Genomic DNA, 13,418 nt, shown 5'->3' on the forward strand with positions numbered 1-13,418 from the left:
AGTATAGTTAGGCCTGCTATTGCTGTAAATAATTTTGAACTAAAACCTAACACTATTCAAATGATACAGCAATTTTTTCAGTTTTACGATGCCATTCGTCTTCGGTTATTCCCTTTTTCATTAAGGAACAAAGGTAAACAGTGGTTGAACTCGTTACCACAAGGGTCAATTGCTACTTGGGAACAAATGACTGAAAAATTTCTATTAAAATATTTTCCGCCGACTAAAACGGCCAAATTACGTAATGATATCTCTTCGTTTGTGCAGATGGACTTAGAAACTTTTTACGATGCATGGGAGAGATACAAGGGCTTACTGAGAAGGTGCCCTCACCATGGGTTACCGCTTTGGCTACAAGTTCAAACATTCCATAATGGCCTAAATCCTTCGACTCGACAAATGGTTGACGCAGCTGCTGGCGGAACCATAAATAATAAAACACTTGAAAATGCGTATGAGTTTATTGAAGAGATGTCACTGAATAACTATCAATGGCAAGTCATGAGGACTAAGCCAACTAAAATAGCAGGCATTTATAACATCGATTCGGTTACTATGCTGTCAAACCAGATAGAACTTCTAAATAGAAATATTGATGGTTTACTTGGTTCTTCTCAGGTACATCCAGTAATGAGGTGTGAGACGAATGGAGGAGGAGCATGCACAGAGTATCAACCCTTCAACCCTAGCATCAAGGAGAAACAAGTTCAATATATGGGTAACAATAACTCTAGATCCCAAAATAACCCATATAGTAACACTTATAATGCAGGTTGGAGGAACTATCCTAATTTCTTGTGCGGCAGTCAAAGAAATCAAAGGCCACAACATCATCCGGGTTTTCAACAACCACCCTATAAACAGGAAAAGAAACTGAACCTTGAAGAGATACTGTCTAAATTTATCTGGGTGTCAGAAACTCGTTTCCAGAACACTGAGACAACACTTAAAAATCAACAAGCGTCAATCCAAGGGCTTGAAACTTAGATAGGCCAGTTGACCAAAATAACCTCCAAACGACCACAAGGTAGCTTGCCAAGTAATACTGAACCCAACCCAAGGGAACAGCTCAACGCAATCAATGTTCAAGATGAAGAAGGATTCGTTGAGCTTGAGCCAGAACCAAGGCAAGAAACTGAGATAAGCAAAGGTAAAGGTGAGGTAGACCACAATGAGCAGAAATCTGTAAGTATAGAATATAAACCTCGTGTTTCATACCCTAGCATGACAAGGAAAGACCACTCAGATGAACAATTTGGTAAATTCCTTAAACTCTTAAAAAAATTACATATTAACTTACCGTTTATTGAAGCTCTATCGCAGATGCCAAATGCAATGAAATTTTTAAAGGCGCTTTTAGCAAATAAGCGGAAGTTGAACGAGGCGTCACATGTAGAGCTAAACGCAGTTTGCTCAGCTGTTCTACAGAATAAACTACCCAACAAACTAAAAGATCCAAAGAGTTTTACGATTCCTTACTTAATTGGTAGTTTAGATGTTAATAATGCATTAGCTGATTTAGGGGCTAGTATTAACATCATGCCCTACAAAATGTTCAAACAATTAGGTCTTGGGAAACCCAAATAGACTAGGATGAGCATTCAATTAGCAGATAAAACTATAAGATTCCCTAGGGGTATTATTGAAGATGTGCTAGTTAAAGTCGATAAATTTATATTTCCCGTTGACTTCATTGTTCTAGACATAGAGGAGGATAGCAACACTCCTTTGATTTTGGGCCGGCCCTTTTTAGCAACTGCTAAAACTATTATTGATGTTGGCATAGGTGAGCTCACACTCTGTGTGGGAGACGAAAAAATCACCCTTCAAGCTCTCAATTCTGGCACCACATTAGAAATTAAAGGTAATCGTCTAAACCATGCTACTAAAACTGACAATATGGTACAACCTACTTTGTAGGAAATGAGCCTGAAGGAAGCACATGAGTCATTCTCAAGCAGTAGAAGAGGACCTATTCATGAAGCTCGAAAGCTACAAATCGAGGAGCTAGATAAATGGTGAACGCAAAAAACTGAGAACACATGATAAACCAAAAACTATGCCAGAACGAGTTCAACACCTTCCCACATCAACTTAAGGTTGGAGATAAAGTCTTATTAGATGCCGCAGATCCTCACATTGTCACTACCACACCGAATGAAGAAATCCCTCTTATAGTACTTAGCATTTTCCAATTCGGTATAGTCGAGCTAAGTCATCCCAAGTTCGGCACTTTTAAGGTAAACAACACCTGTTTAAAACCTTATTTTGATGAGAATGATAGCAAGAATGAGGAGTATAAGTTCTTCGAACCACCATGACCATTCAATGGAGAGGTAAGTCGAGCTTAGACTAGAAATAAACACTTTTCAGGAGGCAGCCCGAGCACTAACAATATTAATTTGTTTAAATTTTAGTATTTAACACCTAACTTACTAACAGAGATCTTGAATACAGGTTTTTCCACACAGACATGGCCAAGCACACGGGCATGGTTAGGGCCGTGTGAAAATAGGGCAAAGATTTCCTCAACACGGGCTACGATAAATCGCCACAGCCATGCGTCATGGAAGTGGGTGAACCTGCCAAAACAACACGAGCGTGCGACACGCCCGTATCTAGAACCCGTGGTCGAACCTATTAAATGAACACGGGCGTGGGCCTACATACACGGGCGTGGGAGAAGCGAACAAAGCCAGGCACGGTCTTGCGACACGGTCGTGTACACCCACACGCCCAAAGAACACTGGCATAGACTAAAAGTCAGACATGTCCAAATTCAAAATTCGCGAGTCACACAGGCAAAAATTGGGGACACAGATGTGTTCCATGACCGTGTGCCCCAAAATCTATAAATAGGTTGCACTATTCATTATCTTCTTCACCCAAAAAAAACCCTAACCCTAGCCGCTGCAAGTCCACACGCCCTCCCCACTACGCCCGTGTGCCGCTTCTAACTGTATTTTTGACACCCAACCTCTCTCTTTTAGCGTTTGTTTACTCATTTTCTCTTTTATTTTACTAATTTATAATGATATTTATCATAGTAATCTACATTTTTCATCTTTCTATCACTCAAATGTCATTTATAGAACAAGTTATCATCTTTTTTTCTTGTTCAAATTCTTATTCATTACATGATTTCTCTACTCCACTTGATTAGTTAAAAGTGCATATTCATGGTTAGGATAGTTGAAATACTCATGCCTCTTGTGTTGACATTTATGTTCATTCGTATAGTATGATGCATTCCATTCTTTGCCATTTTTACTTATATCACCATGCTAATGCCACAAAAGTAGGCCATTGAACTTATTATTTTAGCTGAACTTAGTAATTGTGGTTGAACATATTTATGGGTTTTCCTCTTCGAATTTAGTCTCATTTTTCCCTGTCTACTCATCAAGACGAATTAATGTTTCCAATTGCAGGCATACAATGTCATCTTCACGTGGTAAAAAGGCTGTTGTCCCTGCTTCAATGAAAAAGAAGGGAGCATCATCTTCTTTGGGTCCTACAGCGGAAGTTTGTCACCCATTCCTAAGGTTCCCTATCCGGCCCCAAGAAGAACTTTTCCAAATACTCCAGGTTTGACCTTTAATTGCGTGCCGCTGTATCAATTGGGCTGCAGTAGAACAAGTTCAATTGGCTGATGCGATTCGGACCCTCCTAACCATCGACCCTTAGGAGCTTTTCTTTGGGATCATCGAGCCAACGTATCTCGAGCTCACGATGGAATTATGCTCCACATTTCATCTTCAGACCGTGTTGATGAACTACGATGATCCCGACATGGTGCAATTTTGCCTAGGTAGATTAGTCTGCCAGCTCAGTGTCCCAAAATTCGGTACTGCACTAGGTTTATATACGGAGGAATTCAAAGAAGAGAATGACTTACATGCTCTCAACTGCCACATCCATCATTCTCCTTCATGGTTCTGGGACGCACTAATACCAAGCGCGGCCGCTTATAATCCTAGCCGTTCCAAGGCATCGGCTCTCCCTCCATCTCTAAGGTACCTACACGCCATTTTGGCTCACACAATAATAGGAAGGTGAGAGAGCACTAGCATCGTCAATACTCACGACGCCTACTTTCTATGATGTATGTCGTACAGGCACGTCATCGACTGTGCTTATTTCATTACCCTCGCCATTCAACACCAGACGGAGCGGCATAGGAAGGGGGTCATCTCCATTGGCCCCTATGAGACACGATTGGCTCAACACTTCGGGCTCCTCAGCACCACAGCCTAAGAATCATCCTTGACCCTCATTGGTCAGATGTCTCCATAAGGCATCTCGAGCATGCTTAGCATAAGGATGATCGAAAAGCACCGAGGAACCTACCCTCCTCGATATCGTCTCGCCCAATCTACTGAGGAGAAGGCCTCCGAGTACATTACTGATGATGTTCCCCACAACACGAGGACCCACCATCTCAGCCACCACCACCCTCTCGTCCAGTTCATGCGGCGGCTTCATATGTTGACATGTAACATTCTGAAATAGGGCCTAGTCGGAATAGTGGTTTCGGGACCACAAATTTGACATCAAAATATTTATTTTATGATTATTATGAGGCCTAGAATATGAGTATGTGCATGTGTTAAAGTTTCATGAAGAAATTTTAAGTATAAGGTGTCCAACTGGAAATTAGGGACTAAATTGAATAAATTGTAAAACTTGGTTTCTAGAAGCAATCCGTATGAAATTGCTTTAGATTATGAATTAGAAGGTATTGGAGAGAAGTTTGCCCAAATTCTAAATTTTTGGACAAAAATGGGCTTGTGTGGATGAAATTTAAAAAAAAGGGCATAAGGGCATTTTGGTCATTATGATTTTTAATGAAATAAAATGGGAAAAATGAACCAAAATCAGCTCATTTTCTCCTTCATCCAGTCGAATTTCAAGGGTCACCATAGCTAGGGTTTTCAAGCTTTCGAAGCTAAATAGTAAGTGCTCCCAAGTTTCGTTTTTCATGTTCTTTGTATTTTTGAAATCCCGGTAACTTTCTCTCTTCATTTCTACCCATATTTCATGCTAGGGTTCATGTTCAAAAATTTACCCATGCATGAGTTATTGGCATTTTGATGGATTATGGAAGAATATGAAAGATAAATGTGTATTAAACATCTTTTCCAAGTTTGTTTTCATGAGAAACCCTTATAGGGACCATTTTGCAAAAGATGTAAATGTGTGGTAGAGATGAGGAAAATAATGGAAAATGTGGGTTGCCATAAGAGAGAAAAATGTTCGGTTAGGCTTGGGTAAGATAAAAATTGCATTTGTTTCATTATACGAACTTAGGGACTAAATCGTAAAAATGTCAAAGGTTAGGGGCAAAACGGTCATTTGGACCGGGGGTAGATGTTAAACCCAAAATTTATAATGTGGGGTATTAATAGGTTAATTTTGCTTTCATAGATCCCGAGCAACAAATTCCGGAGGTTGATCGTAGTAAAAGCAAAGTTTCGGAATAACCGAAACACAATCCCGAAAAGAATACCAGGTAAGTTCGGATAACTTAAACTAAACCCCTAACATGTATAATTGCATGATTTATGTATGCATGATAATTGCATTTATATATGGCATGAAAATGCATCTTTGATAATGAATTGTTGATAACCGTCTCGGTTGAGGTTAAAAAGGGAAATCAATGGATAACCCCTCATTGACATGTGAACTGAGATCCTACATGTGTTGTAGTAGGATTTAGCCTGGACAGGTAATCCGTGATATCAAGTATGAAAAGGAATCTAGCCCGGATGGGTGTTCCTTGAATGATCAAGCCTCCCGAAGAATATGTGTGCAATATGGATTTAGCCCGGACGGGTAATCCAATTAGGGTCTGAATTTAGCCTGGACTGGTAATTCAGATCCGAGCTCATTAAGGGTGTTTGTCACTATAAGGGATTTAGCCTGGACTGGTAATCCCGAAATCACCTTACGAGTTCATGAGATGGGGAATTTAGCCTGGATTGGTAATTCCGCCATGAAATGTGAAGTTCACGGGAGTGCATATATATAAAATGATCATTCGTGAGAATTGATGGATAATAGGTATTCCATCGAGATTTCCTAAAAACTCAACGAGATTAACGCGGAATACATCTATGAATGAAATGTTGAATGATGAGCTCATCTAGTTAAATTACATGATACATGATTATGTGACTAACTCATTGATTGAGTGCATGTGATAGGAAATCATTTCATAATGGATGATTTCATGAATTAAGTATGGATGTATGCTAATTATCCGATAAGTTTACTTTACGGTTATTCAAGCTTACTAAGCATGAAAATGCTTACCCCCTATCTTTTCCCTATTTATAGAGCTCGAGGACTCATAAGGATTGGAAGATGATTGGAGAGCCAACACACTATCAACTAGTGAAGCTTTGGTATAAAGACAATTCTATTTTGTTAATGGCATGTATAGGGCTTTGAGTATTTTGTCATATATGTCATTTGAATTGCCCAAAAGAAGGCATGTAAAGATTCATTCATCTTTTTGTATAAGGCCATGGAAAATGGTATATTTGAAAGTAGGCTATGACTTGCCTTTATATGCATGTTTATGCTCCATTATGTTGGGTTGCTACAAGTGGCAATGAGTTCAAAAACGAGCCAAGTTTTGAATGTAATACAATAACGTAAGAACCCATGAATACTAAATGGGAAATAACCTTTTTTGTGTGAAACTAATGATATGAGGTTTCCATACAATGAGCCTTATTAGGATTAATTCCAAGTGTAAAGTCATGTTTTCTCGTAAACTTGGAAATTTTCTAAGCATAAGAGGTAGGAAAGGGTGACCTTAGGCTTGGAAAATAGCCCAACAGAGTGCACATGGTTAGACACACAGGCATGTGTCTGGGCCATGTGTGACACACGGTTCCCTCCCACAGGCGTGTGTTGTGACCGTGTGTCCCTTGCACCTAAAAATTTAAGTCAAATTAGTACACGGGTAGGTCACACGGGCGTGTGCCTAGGCCGTGTTAATTTAACAAAATGCTCAAGTTTTGGACACGGGGTGAGACCACGGGCGTGTGACTTGGCCGTGTCTAAAATTCAGTGTTACCCATGGTTGAAGGGCATGGGCGTGCCCTAAGATACACAGGCGTGTGAGCCCACACGGCCCACATACACAGGTGTGTGATACTCCTAAATAAGGAAAATTTTCTAAAGTTATGGGATGCTCCCGGTCTTATCCCGAATCATCCCTATGTATATCTAGAGTCTTGAAGGTCTATTTAAGGGTTGTGATGCGAATGCTTGTAAGTCTCAGTTCTGAGATAAACTTGTAACACCCTCACTCCCGAAACCATCGCCAGAGTCGAGTTTGAGGTGTTACTAAACTTAATTTATTGATTAAACAACTCAAACAATTTATTTTAAAAAAATTTCAAACAAGCTGACTAACAGCGTCACAGTCGCTTAAAAATTCATATCTTGAGTTTCGAAACTCGAAATTAAGATCCATAAATTTTTCCTAAAACTAGACTCATATATCTATCTACTAATTGGTTTTTATAATTTTTGGTCGTGCCAATTAGTACATTTTATTAATTAAAGTCTCCCCTATTTCAGGGTTCAACTACTCTGACCCCTGTGTATTACGAATCATATATCTCCCTGTACAGAGTTTCAATGATTATTCCATTTGTTTCTCTTAAAACTAGACTCAATAAGGATTTCATACATGAAAGGTAAAACTCATAATTAGTTTTTTACAATTTTTGGTAAATTTTTAAATTCAAAACAGGGGATTCAGAGACCACTCTGACCCTGTTCCACCAAAACTTAAATATCTCATAAAATATAACTCATTTACCTGTTTTGTTCCATCCATCTGAAAATAGACTCATGAATATTCAATTTCATAACTAATTCATCATTTAATTCCATTTTTACTATTTATAGTGATTTTTCAAATTCACGTCACTGTTGCTGTCTGATTCTGTTTTGTGGCCAATTTTACCTTTCCAAGGATTTTCATGGTTTAGTTAAGACATAAAGCATACATGTTATCATATATAAACTTGATTAGCCATTCCAATAGCTAATCATTTACAAACCCTTTTCTTACCAAACCATAACCATATCATATGATCATTTACACAAAGTGAGTATAGTGCTATACATGCCACATTCAAAATATACAAGCCATTTTACCAATTTAGGTCTTCGGATAGTGTGAACGAGCCTTTGACCTATCCTGATTCTCAAGTCGGCTTGTGAAAACTACAATGAATGAAAAGGAGGGAGTAAGCATAAATGCTTAGTAAGTTCACATGCAAATAATAAGTAACATGATCATGCAATCCAACATAAACATCATTAAGACACATATAACATAAGAATACTTACTATCTTACCACAATTTTGTCTCACCAAGTTCTCAACCAAGAATTAAACTCATACCTGTCCATTTTCACTTCTTCAACACATTCATCATCGAATCACTTTCATTTTAAGTATTCTCCATATTCTCTTAGGATTCTCCCGTTGAACACATTAGAATATAATTTCGAATACGTGGATAGTGTGCACGTAAGTGCTATACTCATAGCTAAACAAGCTCAACACCTTTTGAAATCTATGTAGTCAAGCTACCATGTAACCCGCCCATAAACGAACTCGGACTCAACTCAACGAGCTCGGGCGTTCGCATCCATAAGTGAACTCGGACTCAACTCAACGAGTTCAAAACTCAACCATCCTAGTGACATGTCACTTGTACCCTAATCTACTCCCAAGGTTCAAACAGGATTCTTCTCAATTACACATTTTAATCGTCTTCTTCGAAATATAGAAACCGATAATTGCTAGCATCTCATACTTATCAAATTGTTCACACAATTTGCATACTACCAATTACTAATTCGGAAAGCATAATATTTCACGATAATAAGTATAATATCATATAAATATCATTAAATCACTTAAAATAAAAATTATGTTACCTTATTTACACATGAACTTACCTCGATACAAAATATTAGCAATCGAGCCTATTCCTTGTAAACTTTGTTTTTCCCTCGATCACAACTTGAATCTTGTTTCTCTTGATCTATAATACCAAATTAATTTATTTAATACATATATTCATCAAAACAGCCCCTAGTACGAACTTTGGCAAAATTACCATTTTGCCCCTAAACTTTCACATATTTGCACTTTTGCCCCAAGGCTCGTAAATTAAACCTCATCCTATTTTCTTATGTTTTATGGCATGCTGATCATTTTTCCCTTCTATGGAAACATCAAATTCACACTCTATCATGTACTTATGAATATTAGGTACTTTTACCAATTAAGCCCTTTTACTTGTTTTCACTTAAAACCGAGTAGCACAAGTTATCTAACATAACTTAAAACCTCATATTATATCATAAAACACCAAAATACACAAATTTAACCTATGGGTATTTTTCCAAATATGAACCCTAGGTTGACTTATTGCCAGCATAAGCTAAATCGAGCTACCGGGATTCCAAAAACATAAAAATCATTAAAAACGGGGCTTGAAATCACTTACTATGAAGCTTGGAAGTTGAAGAAACCCTAGCTATGGAGAGAGGTAAGGTTCGGCCAAGGCTTGATAAAGACGAACACATTTTGGCCTTAATTTCCCTTTTAATTAATCTTAATTACAAAATGACTAAAATACCCTTAATACCTTTCTTTGAAAATTTTCATGTACAAGCCCATTTTTGTCCAAAATTTCAGAAATTGGTCAAATTTATATTTAAGACCTCCTCATTAATATTCCAAAGCAATTTCATACTAAAAACTTCTAGAATACAAGCTTTGCAAATTATTCGATTTAGTCCCTAATCTCAACTTAAGCACTTTATGCATAGAATTTCGTCACAAAATTTTCACACAATCATGCAATCATATCATAAACCTCAAAATAATTATAAAATAATTATTTCTATCTCATATTTTTGGTCACGAAACTACTATTTTGATTAGGCCCTAATTCAGGATATTACAAAACCTGGTGAGTTGACTCAGTAACTTTCTAAATAAAAAGTTTCGGTAATGCCTTCAACCCTATCCCGGCATCAGATACGGATGAAGGGTGTTACATTTATTGGTATCAGAGCTACGGTTTAGTCGGTTCTAGGACTGCTGTAGAGGATGTTAAAGGTTCGCTATACATGCCATTACTCGAATGTTGATAGTGTGACGTCTCCTAATTGTTTAAATTGTTTTGAATATAGTAAATGTCTTCCAATCAAGCACAAGATAAGTCTGAGGGAGAAGAGAGCTATGCTCCAGCTTCCGTACAATGAGCTGCATCTAGTAGTAGTAGGAGGCTGATGTCAGAAGGTTGAGAAGAGGCCCGAGCTACCTTCTTTGATATTATAGATGAATGGTTTGGGGATTATCTAAGAAATTACCCCAATATACCGAGACCTCCCCCGCCCCCTAACCTACCTATTGAGGATGTACCACGAGGAACGGCACCGGTGAGAATCAATAAAGCCCCTATAGATAAGCTTAGAATGTATGGGGCTGAGGAATTCAGAGCGAAAGTTGATGATGACGCTGAAAGAGTCGAGTTCTGGCTCAAGAACACTACAAGGGTGCTACATTATTTGTCATGCACACCTGAGGAATGTTTGAAGTGTGCTGTGTCCCTTTTGAAGGACACTTCCTACAATTTGTGGAAGATAGTATCCTCAGTAGTGCCGAAAGAAAATATCACTTGGGATTTCTTCCAAGCTAAGTTTAGGAAGAAATACATTAGCCAACGGTTTTTGGACTCGAAGCGGAAGGAGTTTCTGGAACTCAAACAAGGGAATAAGACTATAACGGAATACGAGAGAGAGTTCGTACGACTAAGTTAGTATACAACTGAATGGGTCCAAACTGAATCAGAAATGTGTAAACGTTTCGAGGAAGGTCTAAATGAGGACATCAAGTTGTTAATTGGGATCTTGGAAATACGGGAGTTTGTCGCACTGGCTAATCGAGCGAAGAAGACCGAGGAACTTAATAATGAAAGAAAACAAGCTAAGAGAGAGGCTCGAGTTGTGAGCAAGAGGTCTAGCGGTAAAACACTCTCGTTCTCCGCGAAGAAAGCCAGGAGCCTACATGAATGCTCCACTTCATCAGTGGGATATTCGAGTAGATCAAGAAGCTCTAAACGAAAAGGTCAAAAGTCTACCTCTCTGATGGAGACTAGTGTGGGGAGTGTAGATGATCAAAAACCAAAGTTTAAGAGCTGCAACAAATTTCACTTCGGAGAGTGCCGAATGAAGAGCGGCACATGTTTCAGATATGGTTCTTTTGATCACTTCCTCAGAGACTGCCCAGAGTGAGTTGAAAAAGAAGTGGATGTAACCCCGAAATCGAGTACTCCTATTCACGAGGTAGACCTTCGAGATACCCAGGAAGTGTTAATGGCAGTCGAGTCGTGACTAAAGACACTACAAAATCAGAAGTTCGAGCCCCGGCAAGAATGTATGCGATACGTGCTCGAGAGGAAGCCTCTGCTTCTAGTGTTATTACAGGTACTTTTTCTCTTTATAATATGAGTGTTGTTGCTTTAATTGACCCGGGGTCGATGCATTCATATATCTATATGAGATTGGCATCTAGTATGAACATATCTATTAAACCTACAGAATTCATCATTAGAGTGTCAAACTCACTAGGCAGATCAGTCCTAGTTGATAAAGTCTGTAAGAATTGTCCTTTGACGATTCAAGGTCATTATTTTCCGGCTAACCTTATGTTGTTACCATTTGATGAATTTGATGTAATACTCGGTATGGATTGGTTAGCCCTTCATGATGTAATTGTGAATTGTGGTAGTAAGTATATTAAGTTGAAATGTCTGGATGGTAAGATTCTACGGGTCGAATTAAGAGAATTGGGTTCACCGCCGGTTGTAATCAAAGCAATGGTTGCCCAGAGATATATAAGGAAAGGATATGAAGCTTACCTTGCAATTGTACTGAACACTAAGGAAACAGAGTTAAAGATTGAGTCCCTTCTGATAGTACGTGAATAACCGGAAGTGTTTCCTGAAGAATTACCCGGATTACCTCCTGAAAGGGAGATAGAGTTTGGTATTAAGTTGGTGCTAGGGACGACTCCCATTTCTATTGCTCCGTACAGAATGGCACCTACCGAGCTGAAGGAGTTAAAAGCACAGTTGCAAGAGTTGACGGATAAAGGATTCGAAAGGCCAAGTTTTTCAACTTGGGGTGCCTCCTTGTTGTTCATAAAGAAGAAAGATGGTTCGATGAGGCTATGTATCGATTATCGGTAACTGAACAAGGTGACTATTAAGAATAAGTATCCTTTTCCAAGGATCGATGATTTGTTTGACCAGTTGAGAGGAGCCACCATATTCTCCAAGATAGACTTGAGGTCTAGCTATTATCAGTTGCGAGTAAAAGAATCAGATGTACCCAAGACAACTTTCAGAATGAGGTATGGCCATTATGAGTTTCTTGTCATGCCGTTTGGGCTGACGAATGCGCCGGCCGTGTTTATGGATCTAATGAATAAGATCTATCGGCCATACTTGGATAAATTTGTCATTGTGTTTATTGACGACATTTTGATCTACTCTAAAGATGAGACAGAGCATGCGAAGAATCTGAGAATTGTGCTGCAGACCTTGTGGGAAAAGCAACTGTATGCTAAGTTTAGCAAGAGTGAGTTTTGGCTCCAGAAAGTTGGATTTTTGGGTCATATAGTTTTGGGTGAAGGCATCCGAGTTGATCCAAGTAAGATTTCTGCAATTGTCGAATGGAAATCATCTAAGAATGAAACCGATGTTAGAAGCTTTTTGGGCTTAGCTGGTTACTATCGAAGGTTTGTAAAAAGATTTTCCATAATAGCGACTCCAATGACGAAGCTACTACAAAAAGACGTTAAGTTTGAATGGACGGAGAAGTGTCAGCAAAGTTTTGAAAGGTTAAAGACATTGCTGACTGAAGCTCCTGTTTTAGTGTTACCTAAACCGGGAAGAGAATTTGTGGTCTACAGTGATGCTTCCTTAAGTGGATTGGATTGTGTGCTTATGCAAGATGCCAAGGTGATAGCATACGCTTCACGGCAATTGAAGCCCCATGAGAAGAATTATCCAACCCATGACCTAGAGCTTGCTTCTATTGTTTTTGCCTTGAAAATTTGGAGGCATTATTTGTATGGAGAGATTTGACGTATGTTCACAGACCACAAGAGTTTGAAATACTTTATGACTCAGAAAGAATTAAATCTGAGATAGCGGAGATGGTTAGAATTAATTAAAGATTATGATTTGATTATCGACTATCACCCGGGAAAGGCGAATGTGGTTTCCGATGCATTGAGTAGAAAATCCTTGTATGCCTTGAGAGCTACGGATGCTCATTTGACATTGCTTGATGATGGTTCAG

At 38.7% G+C, this 13,418-nt stretch overlaps 1 non-coding gene across 1 annotated transcript; it reads right to left on the reverse strand.

Annotated features, from left to right (window-relative positions):
• Positions 1–234: 234 nt before the first annotated feature.
• On the reverse strand, positions 235–341 carry LOC121226089 (small nucleolar RNA R71). The gene has a single exon (XR_005923987.1). It is a non-coding gene; the product is annotated as a small nucleolar RNA R71 (small nucleolar RNA).
• Between the last annotated feature and the right edge of the window lie 13,077 nt (positions 342–13,418).

The sequence above is a fragment of the Gossypium hirsutum genome, chromosome A03 (genome assembly GCF_007990345.1).
Source record: "Gossypium hirsutum isolate 1008001.06 chromosome A03, Gossypium_hirsutum_v2.1, whole genome shotgun sequence".
NCBI classification, from domain to species: Eukaryota; Viridiplantae; Streptophyta; class Magnoliopsida; order Malvales; family Malvaceae; genus Gossypium; species Gossypium hirsutum.